The sequence below is a fragment of the Oryx dammah genome, unplaced genomic scaffold (assembly GCF_014754425.2).
Source record: "Oryx dammah isolate SB20612 unplaced genomic scaffold, SCBI_Odam_1.1 HiC_scaffold_20, whole genome shotgun sequence".
NCBI classification, from domain to species: domain Eukaryota; kingdom Metazoa; phylum Chordata; class Mammalia; order Artiodactyla; family Bovidae; genus Oryx; species Oryx dammah.
This window is the reverse complement of record NW_024070204.1, coordinates 42188676-42208634: the sequence shown is the minus strand read 5'-3', so window position 1 is coordinate 42208634 and position 19959 is coordinate 42188676. Positions and strand designations below refer to the sequence as shown.

General features: G+C 36.9%; 1 protein-coding gene and 1 non-coding gene across 2 annotated transcripts in view; one reads left to right on the top strand and one right to left on the bottom strand.

Annotated features, from left to right (window-relative positions):
* The window catches only part of HCN1 (hyperpolarization activated cyclic nucleotide gated potassium channel 1), a 446451-nt gene that overhangs the window by 60923 nt on the left and 365569 nt on the right, over positions 1-19959 (top strand). The window lies entirely within an intron of this gene.
* TRNAS-GGA lies at positions 10669-10740 on the bottom strand. Its single transcript has one exon. It is a non-coding gene; the product is annotated as a tRNA-Ser (tRNA).

Below are 19959 nucleotides of genomic sequence, written 5' to 3'. Positions count from 1 at the left end.
CCCCAATTCGTCCATCACATTTTGTTCCTTTGACTTTGGCTTTAACTTAAGATACCCTAAGGTGGAATTAGTGAATCCTCAGGTAGTGTTATTTCCATCTGTAATGTGCTGGCGTACCCCTATGCTTTTTGCTTTCATTCTTCACCTTTGTAATTTCTCTTAAACTTTGCCTTCCCAACTATATATTAAACTCCAGAAGGGCAGAAACCATAGACTTCATGTGTTTTTAGCTGCTGGGCTTCATGTCTGGAAAATGATGGGGCACAAGAGTACTTACTAGATGAGTTAAATTATGACCTCAAGGGAATTTAAATTCAACAAATGTAAACAAACATAAGAAAAACAGTAGAGTGTCTTAAATCTAAAACTGGAGATTTTTATAGAAGAAAAACAAAACCGAAGATGTGCTATGAGAGTGTGATAGAGGGTAGAGGAGAAGCTCTAAATTAAATAAGGCATCCTGATAAAATTGCCCACTTTGGAAAACCCAGCTTGAAAGTATATGTCCTTCCAAATGGGATAGGCCTGGGAAATATTCCAAGAGAATTGAGAAATCATGGATGAATTCAATCTAGCTCATCATTTATGGGGATAATAATGATTTTCTGCTCAGTCTCTCAGAAGGGTTTTGAGGTTCAAATGATATGTTACTGTTGAACATACTTAGAGACTCTAAGGTTTATAGAAATGTGCATTATTGTTATCATAAACGTCCCCACTAGTTTAAAATAAGTAAAATTTCAACAGAGAGTTCAGTAGTATGCTTACTGCTTTTCCAAGTACTGGAAGCACTATAAATACATTATTTCTTTCCAATATATACCTAGTAAAAATTTGCAGTAGTAAATGAATCAGGCTAATTTAGGACAAAGCACATTCAGCCTCTCATTTCTCCAGAATTTCTGGAGAACTGTCTCAGTTTTCTGTTTCACTGTGTATGTCGACACAGCATGTATTACTTCTACTGCTATTTTAGACTCATCTGGGTGCTGTTAGAGTGCAAACTGGGATGCGGTTGTTTCCTGAGTAGTGGATCCAAAATTTGTGATGTGATTCTGTTTTAAATTTGAGTTCTAGTTCAACTGCCAGAGTGTTTCATAAAAACACCTTGCTGTAGATTGTGTTACTTTAATTATCTGGGTAATGATCTTAGCTGAACAGGTCACTTTGCTTAGCCTTGTATTCTGTGATGCACGTATCTACAAAAGGGGAGATGTGAAGAGACATGACATAATTGGAAAATGGTACAGTGAAACCCGAGAATGTTTTGTTGTTACAAATAATGAGGCGAAATTAAGCTGATCTCTAAAGGGAATGTTAAATGTAATTATCTACTCATAGACGGAAAACATGTGCTTTTTATTGTCAGTTTCTGACAAGTCAGTCTTTTACTTTAGTCAGATACAACGTCAAAGTGTTTTTTATTAATTAGAAATATTTTAGAAAACAAAGTTATGCTTGCATTATGTCAAAAGTAGTAGTTGATTCAGATTTCATTGGACAAACCATAGTGTTGAAATATGTGAGAAATTGTCACAGAAAGTCACTTTTATAAGATATTATTACTGTGTTATGAAGCCTCTAGAATAAATAAAATTAGAGCCCTTGAATTGTACTGAGCAGTGGATGAGCAAGACCTACTTTGACTTTTCTATCTTGCTGATGTATGTACTTTAGATTTTGTGTTAGAGAAGTCATGTCTTAGTGTGAAAGGGAAATACATTTGGTTGGTTATATAATTCTGGTGGCTATTTTCAGTTAAGTTTGCCATTTAGGCCATATTAAAAAAAAAAAAAGACAAAATCTTTTTCTTACTGCATCTTAAAGTGAAAGTAGACATTGAGTAAGGATTCTAGAAACTAGTCCCAGGATTCGTATTATTTAAAGCAGTTGTGAAGGAAGAAAATACTAGCTGTTTTGAGATAATCATTATCTGTCAGGAGTGGTGGACTCAGAATGGTTTCCATTAAGGTTGGTGATGCTTCCCTGGTGGCTCAAACAGTAACACATCTGCCTGCAGTGTGGGAGACCTGGGTTCGATCCCTGGGTCGGGAAGATCCCCTGGAGAAGGAAATGGCAACCCACTCCAGTACTCTTGCCTGGAGAATCCCATGGATGGAGGAGCCTGGTGGGCTACAGTCCATGGGGTAGCAAAGAGTCAGACACGACTGAGCGACTTCACATCATCATCATCAGGGTTGGTCATCGGTGGGAATATTTGCAATGATAGGCAGGTTATTTCAATGTGCTGCAGTTTTTGTTGTTACTGGTGTGGGATATGAGCTGGGTAAAGATATGAAACAAAAGAAATTCAGCTGAATGGAAATGAAAATCAAGATTACCTTGCACAAGTCGTTTCTAGACACTTATATCATGAGAAAAAATGAGGATAACAGCTTCTACTTAGGTCATATGGTTGTTTTAATAATCAAAAAGAACATTCGTGTGAAAATGCTTTGTAAACTCTAAAACTGAAAGTGTAAAGAGAATAGGAATGTACTATATAATTAGACAGTCAAATTATTTTACTATTTTTTTTCCACAGACTCTCTCTTAAAAAAAAAAGAAATTCGTATCTTCCTCAATATTTGACATCATACCAGAGGGTAAGGGGGGAATTTGAATTGTGATAGTGTGTAAAATCTAATATAGATAGACTGAGAATCTAAGAGTTGTTAACTCTCTAATAATATCTAATCGAAGTGTTTGGAGAATCAACTAATTTTGTGGAGGCTGCACTCTTTTTAGTATGGGAAGCAGTTCTTCACTGTGTAAAAATATTAATCTCTTGATACGGGTAAATGTTCAGAGCAATTCCTTCCAACTGACTGACACTGAATCACAAGCATTCAAGTTCACAGATTTTAATAATACTGTGAAATTAAAAATGCTTCTCCAATTTTATTCAATATGAAATACAAACTTAGATAGTCCTTAATCTGGTGGAGGATTACCTCTCCCCTTCTCCCTGGCATGTTTGCTCTAGAAGCAGAGTAATTTTCTAACGACAATAATTAGTTGTTGTGCAGTCACTAAGTTGTATCCGACTCTGCAATCCTATAGACTACAGAATGTCAGGCTCCCCTGTATTTGTTAGAAAAGAGTTATTGAAGAACTTCTGCCAATAGAGTTATAATACATATATTAGAATAATACTAGAATGTGAATGGATTCAAAAGTTATATGTGTATTTATTACTGTGACATGCAAAGCCAAGTTATGTATAGTGAACTCTGCAAGTTTTAAGTGACTAGTTTTCTGTTTCCAGACATACTTTGGGAATTGTGACATTAATGACTAAAATTTAACCATTGGGGAATGATTCATTTTTGTTCCTTCAAGAATATTTTGTAGAACTTCAAATAAGTAGTTTAAGCCATTACCAGGTAATATTTTAGTAGGCTCTTGGTTGTCAGGTAGTGAGAAAAAGTCTCAAGTAGTTGAATAATTCTTAAAAAAAAAATAGGTGTATGAATATGAGTTTTGTGACTTGAATGAGAGGTACATTTGCATGAGAGGGGTTCTCCCTCATGTGAGAAGTTTAGTTGGGCTGGAAGGGAGAAAGACAACAGAAAGTGATTGAAAAAAAAAAAGTTTTGCTGAAGTCTTTCTGCCAAATTACCAGTTTTTGCCTAGTGTTGGAGATAAATGCAGAGAAGGCAATGGCACCCCACTCCAGCACTCTTGCCTGGAAAATCCCACGAGTGGAGGAGCCTGGTGGGCTGCCATCTCTGGGGTCGCACAGAGTCGGACACGACTGAAGTGACTTAGCAGCAGTAGCAGCAGGAGATAAATGTGTTAATGTTTCCAAGTCTTATTGCTGGGAATTTTACCAACTAAATCATCCATCCCCCTTTCCATTTAGTTGAATTGTTATTTCTGATGTTCCAAAAATCTCCTGTGTCTTGAAATTAGAAGATGACTCGGTGGATTCAGATGAAAAGATTTTTAGTTAACACATGTCCTAGAAACATTCTACTGTTTTTGAAAGAATTCTATTTAGTAGCACATTTCTTAAGTGTATGATTCTGTACTTCCAATTAAACATTGTGAGTGTAATCACATACTAACCATTCTAAAAAAATAAGAGACTATATAATTAAATACTTTGCTGATTCCTCATTTGTGAACTTCATATCTTTATATTATTATCAGATGTAGTATGTAATATAAATCAATTGGCTACCAACCAGATGCTGAGTACTGTACTACATACAGGAATAGAAAAATGGATAATCAACGACTTTTGCTAAATGAGATTTTTGTAATCTAGTGGAAGAATTAGAAAAGGAAATAAAAAATTGTAACATATCTATTAGAAATTGTTGAATGGGATCCTGAGTAAAATTGTAAGACTACATCTCGGGCACAAAAAACTCCACAGTCAATTCACTGTCTGCTAAAGGAGCAGGAGTGGGGAGTGTTGGAGTCTGAGTTAGATGTTTATCCTCCTTTGATTAATAAGTGGAAATAAAGCTATAAAATGCCATGCCATTTAAAATTTGTTGAGTTTTACAAGCAGTAAAAGCAATTTTATTTATTAATAAAATAATATCAATACTGTGTTGAGATTGCAAAATTACTTCCCATTACTGGACTATGAAACATTTTCATACCATTCAAACTGTACACATTTATGAAAGATTTGTAAATGTAGAGAACTTTTTAGGAAGCAAAAAGAACATTATACTTAAATTTGATACATAGCATTATAAACTCTGTAATTAGTGAGGGAATTTAACAGAAAGAACCTAGTTTCCCACTCATTTACTCTCTTGTTCTCTTTTCTATAGTATGGATGCTTTTGCACAGATTCCTAACCAGAAAATGTTAATTTGCAAGACCAAACATATCAAAATTAATTTTTTTTTTTACTCCATGTGGATCTTCAGATGATAATTTATTTTATTCATTTATTTTATTTGATGTGGAGAGGAAATGCTTCAGGTTAAAAATACAATCTAAATGTGATAAAATTTCACAGCTATTTATAAACATTTTCTCCTAAATTATGCTGCTAACAGTTTCTTAAAGGAAAGAAACATAATAATTTCCTCACAGTTCAGTCATGTAAGAATGTTTTCATTAGCCAAAAACAATCAAGATGTCCTCAGATTTGGGAGAGGATTTCCTTAGAAGTGTTTTCCTCATACTCTGAGATTTTAGAAATCATATCCAGTATTCCCCAGCGTGTGGTCTCTGAGTTATTAATGGTTTTATGGAGACAAAAATTTTTTTTTTTTTTAATGTTGAGATGTTATCACTTGGCCCTAGATATCTTAGCAGCTTCTTATAGAGTCTTAGTGGAGAATTCAATGATCCGCCTCAAAGTGATATATATATATATATATATATATATATATATATATGTATGTATAACTTTCTATGACTCTTTGGCCAAAATCTGTCACATAACCTCACCTAGCCACCAGAAATCAAGAAGACCAATCTTACTATGTACATGGGAGGCAATGAGCTGGAGCTATTTGCATATTACTATTGCTTAAGGAGTCAGAATAGCTGAGAGATAAAGACAGAATTGTCTGGAATGGCCTATGGCTAACTTGCATATAAACTTGGATCTATTATATTAAAAATAAAATTGTGAGTCTACTTGATCATCCAATGTTTTTCTTTCAACATTTCTTAGATAAACAACCTTTTAGGTAGTGAATAATGCCATTATGGAGAAAACATGTTGTGTGGTCGCTCACCTACAGCCAAACATCCTGGAGTGTGAAGTCAAGTGAGCATTAGGAAGCATTACTACGAACAAAGCTAGTGGAGGTGATGGAATCCCAGCTGAGTTATTTCAAATCCTAAAAGATGATGCTGTTAAAATGCTTCACTCAGTATGTCAGCAAATTTGGAAAACTCAACAGTGGTCACAAGACTTGAAAAGGTCAGTGTTCATTTCAATCCCAAAGAAAAGCAATGCCAAAAAATGTTCCAAATACTGTACAGTTGCGTCATTTCACATGCTAGCCAGGTTATGCTAAAAATCCTTCAAGCTAGGCTTTAGCAGTACTTGATCTGGAGAACTTCCAGATATACATAGTAGGATTGTTATGTCCTCTTGATGAATTACTCTCTTGAGCACCATAAAATGACCCTTTTTATCTCTGATATATACTTTGACATTAATATAGCCATTCCATCTTTATATGATTAATATTTGTATGGTATATATTTTTCCATGTTTTATTTTCAATATGTTTTTACTCTAAAGTGAATGTTGTGCACACTTTTGAATCTTACTTTTTTTTTATTTTCACATCTGACAATCTCTAACATTTAATTTAAACTACATGTAATGCAAATCCTATAGTTGAGTTTAAGTATACCATCTTGATATTTGTTTTCTATTTATCTCATATGTATTTTGTTATTTTCCCCAATTCTCTCCCCTTTTTATATTTAGTATTTTGTATGACTCTGATCTCAACTACTGAATGAGTAACTATTGTGTGTTAATGTTAGTTGCTCAGTCATGTCTGACTCTTTAAGACCCTGTGAACTGTAGCCCATCAGGTTCCTCTGTCCAGAGAGTTTTCCAGGAAAGAATACTGGACTGGGTTGCCATTCCCTCCACCAGAATTAGTAACTATACTTCAGTACTTTTCCCAATACTTGTTCTGAGGTTTACAGTATGCATCTTTAATTTATCAAAGTCTACATTCACAAAATATTATACATTTTTACATTTGGTCTGAGAAATTTAAAACAGTATATTTTCATTGTCTCCTTGCTGGCCTTTGTGCTGTTTTTGTCATATAATTTATCTCTATGTTTGTTATAAATGCCCAAATATATTGTAATTATTTTTGTTCCAAACAGATACTTATATTTTAAAATATTTTTTTAATGAATTTAAAAATGCCTTTTTTATAACTTCTGTTGCCATTGCCTTGTGTAGATCCAAATTTCTATCTGGTATCATTTTCCTTCTCTGTGCAGAACTTCCTTAAACATTTCTTGTAGTGCTCATCTACCATTGATGAATTTTCTTAACATTCATATGCCTGATAGTCATTATTTGTCCTGATATTTGAAGAGCATTTTTTCTGCATAAAGGAGTCTAAGGAGATTTTTTTTCTCTTAGTACTATGAAGATATTAGTTTATTTTTTTTCCTGCATACGTTGTTTCTGATAGGTCTGATGTCACTTTTTTTCTTTTTTTCTACTGTATGTAATAAGACTTTTTCCTCCAGCTGGTTTTAAGATTTTCTCTTTAGCATTGCTGTTCAGCAATTTGATTTTTAAGTGATTTAATATGTTTTTCCTCATGTTTCTTCTGCTTGATATTTGTTGAGTGCCTTCGATCTGTGTATTTATAGTTTTCATAAATTTGTAAAAATGTTGGCCATTATTTCTTCATAGAGTTTCTGTTTCCTCTACCCTTTTTTGATAAAATTTCTTGGTTTTTGTGGTAAGTTCACATGCATGTCCTGTGCTCAAAGACTCACTGAAGGGTCCTTCTGCAGATTTTGGTGCTCTTGCTCTGTATAGCTCCTTTGTCTCTGGTATTTTGCCTCATAAGTTCCAGCTACCATGACCTTCCTATCTCTATATTTGGTCTCTCAACTCCATAAGACCACTAAGCTCTATCTTGGTTTCTTTTAACTGTACTCTCCCCTAGAACTCACTCTAGGCAGGGAGCTGGTGCTTCCCCTCTTCCAGGAGTTATTCTTCTGCATTGCCTGTGATCCAGTATCTGAAAACCATCATTTTCATAGTTTGTCAGGTTTTGTAGTTGGTTAAAGCAAGAAGGGAACCTGGTCCTTGTTATTCCAGTTTGGTCAAAAACAGGATGATATGCCTTATTTCAAAATTCAAAAAAATCATATTTTATAGAAAGATTTTTGTTTTCAGAGATGGGTATGATATGTGTGTGTGGTAAGTCGCTTCAGTCATATCTGACTCTTTGCAACCCTATGGACCATAGCCTGCTAAGCTCCTCTGTCCATGGGATTCTCCAGGCAAGAGTACTGGAGTGGGTTGCCGTTTCCTTCTTCAGGGGATTTTCCTGACCCAGGGATGGAACCTGTGTCTCTTAAGTTTCCTACATAGGCAGGAGGGTTCTTTCCCATTCGTACTCTTGCCTGGAGAATCCCATGGACAGAGGAGCTTGGTGGGCTATGATCCATAAGCTTGCATAGAGTCATCCTTCTTCCATCATTAACAGTATGTTTTTATGGATATAGGTGTGAATGTGCATACACATTTTGTGCCTCTATGTAGAAAAACAAATGATGAACTCCTCTGAAAAGTTAAAGTATATGAGACTTCATACCTGCAATTATTATAGATTTATCCATTAACAATTGGCTTGGTTACTTTCTTCTAGAGTAGCAGATCTTCTTAAGCATTAAACTTTTCCTAACAAAGTATTATGGACATTTTCAAAGGTACAAACTTTGAAAGAATTTCACAGTGACTACTAACAATATTCACTACCTAGATTCTTTAACATCTTAGTATATTTTCTGTACCACATATTTATTCTTCTATTCATATACCATTTTTTTGATATATTTCAAAGGTAACTGAAAACCACAGTTTTTCACAATCTTCTTCCTCCAAATATTTTAGCATGCATCAAATGCTCCATCTTTACGCTCTCAATTGTGTACATGTACTATAACATATAAAATGCTTTTTCTGATATAGTATAGTTTATAGCATAACAAAAGTAAAAATGATCAGATAATGTAAATAAAATTGTGAACATTAAGTAACCTTAAAAAGTTCATAAATCATTTTTGAACATAACAATGGTTCCACCATGATTATATGTTTACCCAACAATCATACTTTTAATGCCTTTAGTTTCTTTAACCTTTAGTGATTTTTATGATTAAATTAGTGGGACTGTCTTTACATTGGAATATATTCTTAGCATCCTTTTGGTCTTGGTTATTTCCCCTCTGGAAAGAAGAGGTTAAATTGGGTGATCTTGAATATCTTTTTTAGGCCTGGAATTCCCTGACCCTCATACTTCTCCTCCCAACTCCTCAGATGCACCCTGCTATGATTTGTGAAAGCAAATGATTTGAATTTTTTTCACACTAGTATTCTTTATGTCTGTATTCAAAATGTATTTAGTTGGAGGAGTAAGAAAATGATTTTCTACTAGTAAACATTTATTGCTTGCTTATTAACACATTTCTAGTCACCAAATATGTTTACAAAAATACAGAAAAAAACTTTTGTGACTTTTCTATAGCTTAAAAAAATTGCTTTCCCTTTTGTGACTTTTTTCAAAGTAGGTGATTTCTTGAGAGTATGTGAAAGGTTCACAGTGTAGAAAATAAAACACTAGTAGTAATAAATAGGGCTTCCCTAGTAGCTCAGCTGATAAAGAATCCACCTGCAATGAGGAAGACCCTGGTTTGATTCCTGGGTTGGTAAGATCCTCTGGAGAAGGGATAGGCTACCCACTCCAGTATTCTTGGGCTTCCCTGATGACTCAGACAGTAAAGAGTCTGCCCACAATCTGGGAGACCTGGGTTCAATCCCTGGATAGGGAAGAGCCTCTGGAGGAGGGCATGGCAACCTACTCCAGAAGTCTTGCCTAAAGAATCCCTATGGACAGAGGAGTCTGGCAGGCTATAGTCCATGGGGTCTCAGAAAGTAAGACACGACTGAGTGACTAAGCGAAACACACAGCACAGTAACAAATATTCTTAGTAAGTAGTGCTATGGCCTCTGTGATTCAAGTGTGAGCTTTCAGTGGTCTGCAAGCACATGTGTGCCATATATAAAATAGTCACTTATGTTAGGAAGACACTAACCTGTTCAGTTTTTGTTGTTGTTTATTTAACAAGCTCAAGTTGTATCCCTATCTTAACAGTATAGGGTCAACTTTTATTTCATCAAGTCAAGTAAAAAATTAAGTTTGAAAACACAAGTTGTCTGGCATTTTATTGCATATTTATGCCAACAGGGTTCTAGTGCTTCTTATTGACTGAAGTGTCCAAGAAGTTGCTACTTTGCCCATTCTCTATTGTGATGTGACAACCCATATATTATTCTTTTTTCCTCAGTACTTTTATAGGTTCTATAAATAAAGTGTGATATACTTAGATAAAGGTATTTAAAATTTCACAAATAAACAGAATGCTACTTTGGGTATAAATGATTTATAAAACCAAGGAATGATAATACTTTCAGGAAATATTACATTTGGCCTTTTGTTATGACCTTAATATGTACACATACTCTTGGGAAATGGAAATCAGGAAATTATAATACCTTCTTTGCCACTCAAAGTAAATGTAATTTTTCTGTCATGTCTATTTTACCTAAAGTTACACATTATATTCATAGATAAAAGTATACATGAAAGACTATATCTGTCTTGACTGTGCACCCTAAAACTGGTGGTTCTAGATTTTATTTCATAGACAATCTATTTTTTCTCAGAGCTTGTGTATGGTTAAAAAGTAGTCATGTTAGTTTTTATTTTGACAATAAGCCACTTAAAAAATCTACAGTCTACTATTATTACAATTTGTCATTACAGTAGAAATATAGTGAAGTGAAGTTGCTCAGTTGTGTTCGACTCTTTGCGACCCCATGGACTGTAGCCTACCAGGCTCCTCCCTCCATGGGATTCTCCAGGCAAGAGTACTGGAGTGGGTTGCCATTTCCTTTTCCAGGGGATCTTCCCGACCCAGGGCTCGAACCTGGGTCTCCAGCATTCCAGGCAGATGCTTTAACCTCTGAGCCACCAGGGAAGCCCAGAAATATAAGAAGCCATGGTGAATAGTTGACAAAAAATTCTTGCTTCCCCAGGTCAGTGAAAATAGCCACCATGGCCCCTCCTGGTCCACAGAGGAGCCTTTGGAGTGACGGCTCCGTCTAAAGTGAATCATCAAGAGGCTGAGAGACAACTTCATGCATCCTTTTCACATGACAGAAACAATCATATGCAATCATATCCCAATTGTTCTGGGAAAGAAATGACACGTGTGTAACTTAGTAAGAGAAGACATTCCTTCTAGTGACTTGGAATAATAAATGGCTGATTTTTCTGGTTCTACATTTCAATGTCAGTTACCAAAAAGAAACCTGTCATTTAGAGAGGAAGAATAAAATGAAATCAGAATTACTAGAATTACAGAATTGTATTCCTCCTGCCTGAAGGCACAGTCATCTTATTTAGCATCAGTTCTTAAGCATTTGACTTTGAGAAATCTATTTGAAGTAGAAGTGTAGGCAAATAGATAGACCCTGTTTGTCATTTATGCACATATATATGTTATATGCATACATGGAATATGGCATATATAAGCATATATTTATATATTGTGTACATAGTAATATCTTTTCTGATAGGTTGTTTTAACTTTCTTTTCCAAATTGGATCTTGTAACTCCTCTGAGTCCTCTGATTAAAACCTTCCAGTGACTTTATTATAATAAAGTCTGAATATGCCTTACCATGACCTCCAGGACCTTGCATGATCTGACCCCCTGCCCCTCTCTCCAAAATTAGCTTGTATCACTCTCTCCTTTAAAAACTTCCCTGGTGGCTCAGATAGTAAAGCGTCTGCTTATAATGCAGGAGACCTGGGTTCAATCCCTGGGTTGGGAAGATCCTCTGGAGAAGGAAATGGCAACTCACTCCAGTATTCTTGCCTGGAAAATCCCATGGATGGAGGAGCGTGGTAGGCTGTAGTCCATGGGGTTGCAAAGAATCAGACACAACTGAGAGACTTCACTTTCTTTCTTTATACTCTCTCCTTTGCAGACTGTTCACTGGCTTCATTAGACTTATTCTCGAAGCTGGATCCTTCATTAGGAATTTTTGTATTGGCTGTATTCTCTGCCTTCCTAAACAACTTGAATGTTATCTTTTCAGAGTGACATTTTGTGAACACATTTAGCTCAAGTTGTTATTCTTCTATATTCATCCTCACAATATTGTGGGTCTTTGCTTCTTGGCACTTAGAATGGTTTTGTTGGGACTTCCCTGGTGGTCCAGTGGCTAGGACTCCATGTTCCCAATGCAGAGGCTCCAGGTCCCATCCCTGGTTAGATCCCACATGCCCAACTAAAAAGGATCCCGCATGCTGCAATGAAAACTGAAGATCCCGTGTGCTACAACTAAGGCCTGGTGCAGCCAAAAAACAAAGAATGGTTTTATTTGTTTCATGACTTAACTGCTCTGTGTGTCTCCACCAGGATGTTAGTTGAGAGTATAAACTTCAGCTATCTCTGTTAGTGTTGAATTCCCAGTGCTTTAGTAGTTCCTGGTACACAGAGAACACACTAGTGATTGTTGAAGGATATTTCATGAGAGCAACCACTACTGATGGTGGTATTGAAATGATTTCCACATCAATATTCAGAACTGCTGGTCTAGACGGTCATGTAATTATTTTCAACAAAGAAGCATTATTAGATGTTTATTTGCAATTGACATGAATAGTCTTTCACAGTTATCATAATATTAATAGATGACAACAATGTCATGTGGCTGATGTACAGGATTGTGTCAAAATTCTGTTTCGCTTCTTCTGAGATATGTAACTTTGCTAAGTTTTCAGTTCCTAATCTACAGTAGGAATAATAGATAACTCATGGGAGCATTGTAAATATTGAATATAATGCATCTGTCATCTCACATGACAGTACTATACACTATTAATCAAGCATTTCCATGAGAGAAAAATCAAGGATGATATTTTAGCCCAGAACCTGATGACTCAGAAGACAGATTTTGTGTTAATACTTCCTTATCATCTAAGAGCACGACAGGTTTCTAGCAGAAAGAGGCCTCCTTCCTTCAGGACTGACTCATAGCCTCATCACCACAGTCTGCCTGAAACATCATCCAGACTTATGGCGGTATATCCTGGATCCCAGTTTGCCTCCGTAAATGCAAGAATTCTCAGATTACCACATTTCCTCCACCCCATATGTTTCCATGCATGTACTACCCTAACTTCCTCTTGCAACCCTCTCCAACCCCATCCCCGGTACTGTCCACTGGGCTATAGGTATCTAACTCTTTCAGCAAAATTCCTCTATTCACTTTTTGTTTTCTCAAACTGAAACCTAGTTTTCACTTCAAGAAACTGTTTCTCCTGTAGCCCATGTAAGTGGTGATTTTTCTCTTTTCTTCTGCTTATCCCTGGGCCCTGAAAGTGAGAGAGGGTGTTGATTCTCCTCAGTCACACCCCACTCCCTTCCCTCTAGCCAGCTGCTTACTTGACTCCTCTTGCTCACCATATCCATATCCACTCCACTGAAGAAGAGGTGGCAAGAATACATGGAAGAACTGTACAAAAAACATCTTCACGACCCGGATAATCATGATAATGTGATCACTAATCTAGAGCCAGCTATCTTGGAAAGTGAAGTCAGGTAGGCCTTGGAAAGCATCACTACAAACAAAGCTAGTGGAGGTGATGGAATTCCAGTTGAGCTCTTTCAAATCCTGAAAGATGATGCTGTGAAAGTGCTGCACTCAATATGCCAGCAAATTTGGAAAACTCAGCAGTGGCCACAGGACTGGAAAAGGTCAGTTTTCATTCCAAGCCCAAAGAAAGGCAATGCCAAAGAATGCTCAAACTACCGCACAATTGCACTCATCTCACATGCTAGTAAAGTAATGCTCAAAATTCTCCAAGCCAGGCTTCAGCAATATGTGAATCGTGAACTCCCTGATGTTCAAGCTGGTTTTAGAAAAGGCAGAGGAACCAGAGATCAAATTGCCAACATCCGCTGGATCATGGAAAAAGCAAGAGAGTTCCAGAAAAACATCTATTTCTGCTTTATTGACTATGCCAAAGCCTTTGACTGTGTGGATCACAACAAACTGTGGAAAATTCTGAGAGAGATGGGAATACCAGACCACTTGACCTGCCTCTTGAGAAATCTGTATGCAGGTCAGGAAGCAACAGTTAGAACTGGACATGGAACAACAGACTGTTTCCAAATAGGGAAAGGAGTACGTTAAGGCTGTATATTGTCACCCTGCTTATTTAACTTATATGCAGAGTACATCATGAGAAACGCTGGACTGGAAGAAACACAAGCTGGAATCAAGATTGCCAGGAGAAATATCAATAACCTCAGATATGCAGATGACACCACCCTTATGGCGGAAAGTGAAGAGGAACTAAAAAGCCTCTTGATGAAAGTGAAAGAGGAGAGTGAAAAAGTTGGCTTAAAGCTCAACATTCAGAAAACGAAGATCATAGCATCTGGTCCCATCACTTCATGGGAAATAGATGGGGAAACAGTGGAAACAGTGTCAGACTTTATTTTCTTGGCTCCAAAATCACTGCAGATGGTGACTGCAGCCATGAAATTAAAAGACGCTTACTCCTTGGAAGGAAAGTTATGACCAACCTAGATAGTATATTCAAAAGCAGAAACATTACTTTGCCGACTAAGGTCCATCTAGTCAAGGCTATGGTTTTTCCTGTGGTCATGTATGGATGTGAGAGTTGGACTGTGAAGAAGGCTGAGCACCGAAGAATTGATGCTTTTGAACTGTGGTGTTGGAGAAGACTCTTGAGAGTCCCTTGGACTGCAAAGAGATCCAACCAGTCCATTCTGAAGGAGATCAACCCTGGGATTTCTTTGGAAGGAATGATGCTAAAGCTGAAAGTCCAGTACTTTGGCCACCTCATGCGAAGAGTTGACTCATTGGAAAAGACTCTGATGCTGGGAGGGATTGGGGGCAGGAGGAGAAGGGGACGACAGAGTATGAGATGGCTGGATGGCATCACTGACTCTATGGACGTGAGTCTGAGTGAACTCCGGGAGTTGGTGATGGACAGGGAGGCCTGGCGTGCTGCGATTCATGGGGTCGCAAAGAATCGGACACGACTGAGCGACTGAACTGAACTGAACTGACTGAACTGAGTCTATTTCAAATAAATCTGGAATGTGACCATTTCCACCTTTACCATTCTGTTTCAAGCTATCCTCATCTCCCACTGGAGTTATTGTTACACCTCCTAAATGTCTTCTTTATTTCTACCCTTGCATCCTTTGGCCTAATTTTTCATATCGCTGTCATTGCATTCTTTTGAAAACCTAAGCAAACCATGTCACTTCCCAGCTCCAAACAATGCACTGGTTTTCAGTCCCATGAAGAGCCCCATTCGGTCCTCCTACATTGTCTGACTCCTTGACTACCCCCTGTAATCTCATCTTTTATTGGAAGGCTCTTTTTACATCCTTCTAGCCACACAGTTGGAGAAGGCAATGGCACCCCACTCCAGTACTCTTGCCTGGAAAATCCATGGATGGAGAAGTCTGGGAGGCTGCAGTCCATGGGGTCACTAAGAGTCGGACATGACTGAGTGACTTCACTTTCCCTTTTCACTTTCATGCATTGGAGAAGGCAATGCAACCCACTCCAATGTTCTTGCCTGGAGAATCCCAGGGACCGGGGAGCCTGGTGGGCTGCTGTCTATGGGGTCGCACAGAGTCGGACACAACTGAAGTGACTTAGCAGCAGCAGTAGCAGCCACACAGTACCCCTTCAATATCTAGAACTTTGCCACGAATGTCCTTCATAGCTTTTGGACCAGCTCTTTCCTCTATCTAGAAAGCTCTTTAACCAGATAAGTCTCTTGTTTTTACTTCTTTCAGGTCTCTGCTCAAGTTATAGGTAGAAGGTCATTATGAGTGAGCTCTTTTGACTACTGTAGATAAAGCACCAGTCTTCTGCTCTTTTCTTTATCCATCCTGATCTAATTTTTCTACATAAAACTTATTACAACTCCCTATATTATATATTTATTTACTTCACTTCCCCTAAAATGAAAGCTCTAGGAGAAAGGAGACTTTGTTTTTTTACTTATTATTTTGTCCTCTTCACCTAGAGCAATTTTTAGGATCTAGTTGATTTATAGTCATTATTTGTTGAATGAATGTTTAAATTGTGTCATCACTCTTCTGAATTAAAGAGGATGGGATTCTTCATTTTCATCACTAGGAGGTGTTTCTCCTACTTACAAAGAATAGCTAACTTTACCAAGTTCTAATGAAATAATGAGATGGGCAGAAAATGAATATAGATAATAATATCATAGTAGTTAAGATGAAAGTTTCTTGAAAATTTCGCATTTAACTCAAGAAAAAGACATTATATAACCTATTATCAGAGCTTGGAGGTTTATAAATGGAGGAAAGTAAGACATAAAGAGGCAAAGTGAACTTGTCCAGAATAATGGAACTAATCAGTTGTCAGGCTGGGGTTGCATCTCTGCCTCATTATTTTCTATTCAGAATCCATTCACTCAACAGTGAATAGTCACTGAGCTCCTACTGAGGGTATGCTGTGGTCAAGGAAACAGACCCAAGATCTCCTCTGATGGACCTTAAAGTAGCAAAGGAGATTAATGTTAAAAATATTGAAGTTAAACACGTACATTCTTGGACCGTGTATTGTGAAGGAGGCAGCATCTAAACGGTCATACATTTATGAGGGGGGACTGACCCAGTCTGGAGGATAAAGTGACCCTTCCCTGGGTAAGTGTAATCATGAAAGGAATGGATTTTTGAGGGATGAGGAGGAGCTATCAAGAGGCAGAGGAACTGATTGTTTTTCTATCAAAGAGGTCAGAGCCCTGTTCCTGGAAGAGGCAGGAAGGAGCACAGTGGTGTCACCTGATGGTGGATCGGCTTACGTGACCTCTGATAGTGCTAGACTCCTGATCAGTATTATATTAACTGCTTATTAAAGCATAATAGCCATTGAGAAATATATAGCTTTATACACAATTCAACTACAAATAAAGCATTCCTTTGCCTTCGCTTTCCATTTTAGGAATGGGTTTGCCGTTAGCTGAAAAGTTCACCTCTCCAATTGTTTGTGTTGATGGACTTATTTTCACTTCCTTATTCTTTCTTGCAAAGAGCCCTCTCCTGACAATCTAGTTCTTTGTAGCTCATCTTTTCTCATCCAGCTAGTTTCCTATTTTTATTGCTGAGTCATCCAATCAAGCTTAATTGTCTCTCTCTCTACAGCTGGCTCTGTCTTTTGGAGAAAAAATTCTGCTCCAGGTGCACTTTTTAAAATTAGGGAAATATGAGTGTCTAAATATGGACACAGCTAGTTTAATGGTGAATTCTGAAGCTATGGAAGATGATTAGCATCTTTTACCTTTCATCATGGTGACCAATAAGATGTTGAACTATCCTATCACAATCTACACATCACACCCACTAATATTTTTAAAAAATTCCTTCTACTTGATTTTTATTTGTTGCTTGATGAGTTCTTTCCTTTTCAGAAATTTTAGATGAACTCAAAATTAGCACACATTTTTTCCCCCCAGAGGAAATGTGGTTTAAAATAATAATACAGCTAAACTAAGAAATATTTTGGAAAAAATGAAAAATCATTTGAATTTCCTCTTTGTTATCCATGACACAAAATTTCTAACTAAATTCATTGTTTAAATGTTGAAAGGGAGATGATTTAACCTACTTAAGAAAAAGGCTTATAAGACCTACCATATGGAAGTCTTGGATGAATAATAAGAAAATACGAAGTTAAGACATTTGTAATGTTTCTAAAATACTTTGTTCCACGTTATTGAACTTAAGAAATAATTTATTCTAGTATACTATATCTATCTAAAATTTGTCCTAATTAGTGAACTATACTAATTGGTAAAAGAAACATCTGATCAGTTTATCAGATATTAATGTTTAAATATTTATATTAGATTAACCTGTTTACAAAATTCCACTTATATTGTCCCAGATAATACATTTTGACCTATGTAGATCAAATTAAAGATTCAGATTATTTGATATTTTATGTTTCATGGGGGCTCAGCATCTATACTTATGTGATATTCAAAATGTTTCCCAAAAACTTCATTTACCAGAGATTTCATTTTCCCTTTATTCATATTTTAGCTATACACATAACTCTTTCTCAGTTAACTTACATTCTAAATTTGATTTGTGGGGCTGAAATTGACAGGAAGATAGAGGGAAAACAAATTATTAATAGGATGTATAGATATCATGCTAGCACTTCACATATGTTAAATAATCCACACAGTAATTACAAAGGTAGGTATTATTTATCCTTTGCACAAGTGAGAAAACTCAGAGAAACTGAGGAAATCAGTGAAATTGTTCTTTAAATGAAAAGTGTTTGATGATATACATATTGTGAGTTTCGCTCAGTATATTAATACTATGTTGAGATCTCCATTTTCTATCCATTACAGTGTAACCGAACACCTTACTGTGATAGTAAGAGTACTACAGAAAAATAGAATTTAATTCGGTAAGATAATCTGAGGTAAAATAAGGCAAACATGAAGAATCGGGGACTTCTATTTTCAGCTTTGTCACTATCTCATTAAATGAACTCAGAAAAGCATTTAAGCTTTTGAAGCCTGACTTTCCACTTCTGAAGGAAAAAAATAAGTAGAACAATTATGAGATTTATCTAACAAAGCTTTTCTGAAGATTAAACTGTGTGAATTTCCTATTCCTGGAATAAAGATTACTAGAAACTAGAGCTCTTTGCATATCTTTATAATGAGCTCAAATCACCCTTAATGTTTAGAGAATTTTTTTCCTAATAATAAAGGAAACAGACATTTTTGTACTTTTCCTAGGGTTTTTCTGCTACTCAGAACGATCCTTTGGATAAGAAGAAAATTGCTGAAGAGCCTAATTTCTAGTCTGCTTGTGTTTTTAACCAACTATGTGACCTTGATTAAGTCATTTAAACTCTGAAACCTCAGGTTACTTATTCGAATAATCAGGGATGGATTATCTAGTTCAACTTTAAATAACATCACTGTATTTCAGTCTTCCAGAATAATGCTTGGCACATAATAGAAGCTCAATAAATAGTAGGTGGAATGAATGAGTGAATGAATGAGTTATTATACTCCCTTAATTTGCTTTATTGCTTGAGGAGCTATAGGTGTGTCAGAGAAACTTCAAGGAAAGCTATGAGGGAGCAGTACTAGGGGGAAATGTTGAATGAGTTTGCTTCTCTGTTCACAAAAGAAGGTTAGGTTTCCAGAAATTTGGTGAAATTTGTTTTGTCATCTAGGTCATTTATTGTGTGTATTTGTGTTTCTGACCCTAACCCTCTGCAAATCTGTGATTTATGTAATACAAAAATGGCTTTGGTATAATAACCATGCAAGTATGTCTTGTTTGATTTCCTCACATAATTTAGTTCCTTAATATTCCCAATATTTGTGTCTGATCCCGGTTATTTCTTTAAAGTTTCTTTTGAAGTAATTTTAGATTTACAGAAAACTTGTAAAGATAGTGGACAGAGTTGCTATATCCCTTTCACACAAATTTCCCTAATGTTAAAATTTAACACAACTAGGGACTCTGAGGAGAAAGCAGTGGCACCCCACTCCAGTACTCTTGCCTGGAAAATCCCATGGATGGAGGAGCCTGGTGGGCTGCAGTCCATGGGGTTGCTAAGAGTCAGACGCGACTGAGCGACTTCACTTTCACTTTTCACTTTCATGCATTGGAACAGGAAATGGCAACCCACTCCAGTGTTCTTGCCTGGAGAATCCCAGGGACGGGGGAGCCTGGGGGGCTGCCATCTATGGGGTTGCACAGAGTCGGACACGACTGAAGCGACTTGGCAGCACCAGCAGCATGGACTCTGATGCTGGGAGGGACTGGGGGCAGGAGGAGAAGGGGACAACAGAGGATGAGATGGCTGGATGGCATCACGGACTCGATGGACATGAGTCTGAGTGAACTCAGGGAGTTGGTGATGAACAGTGAGGCCTGGTGTGCTGCGATTCACAGGGTCCAAAAGAGTCAGACACGACTGAGCGACTGAACTGAACTGAACTGATGGTACATTTATTAAAAATGAGAAATTAGTTTTGGTGCATTGTACATTGGTATGGCACTGTTAATTAAACTACAGGCTTCATTTTGATTGCACCAGGTTTTCCATTCATGTTTTTTTCATAT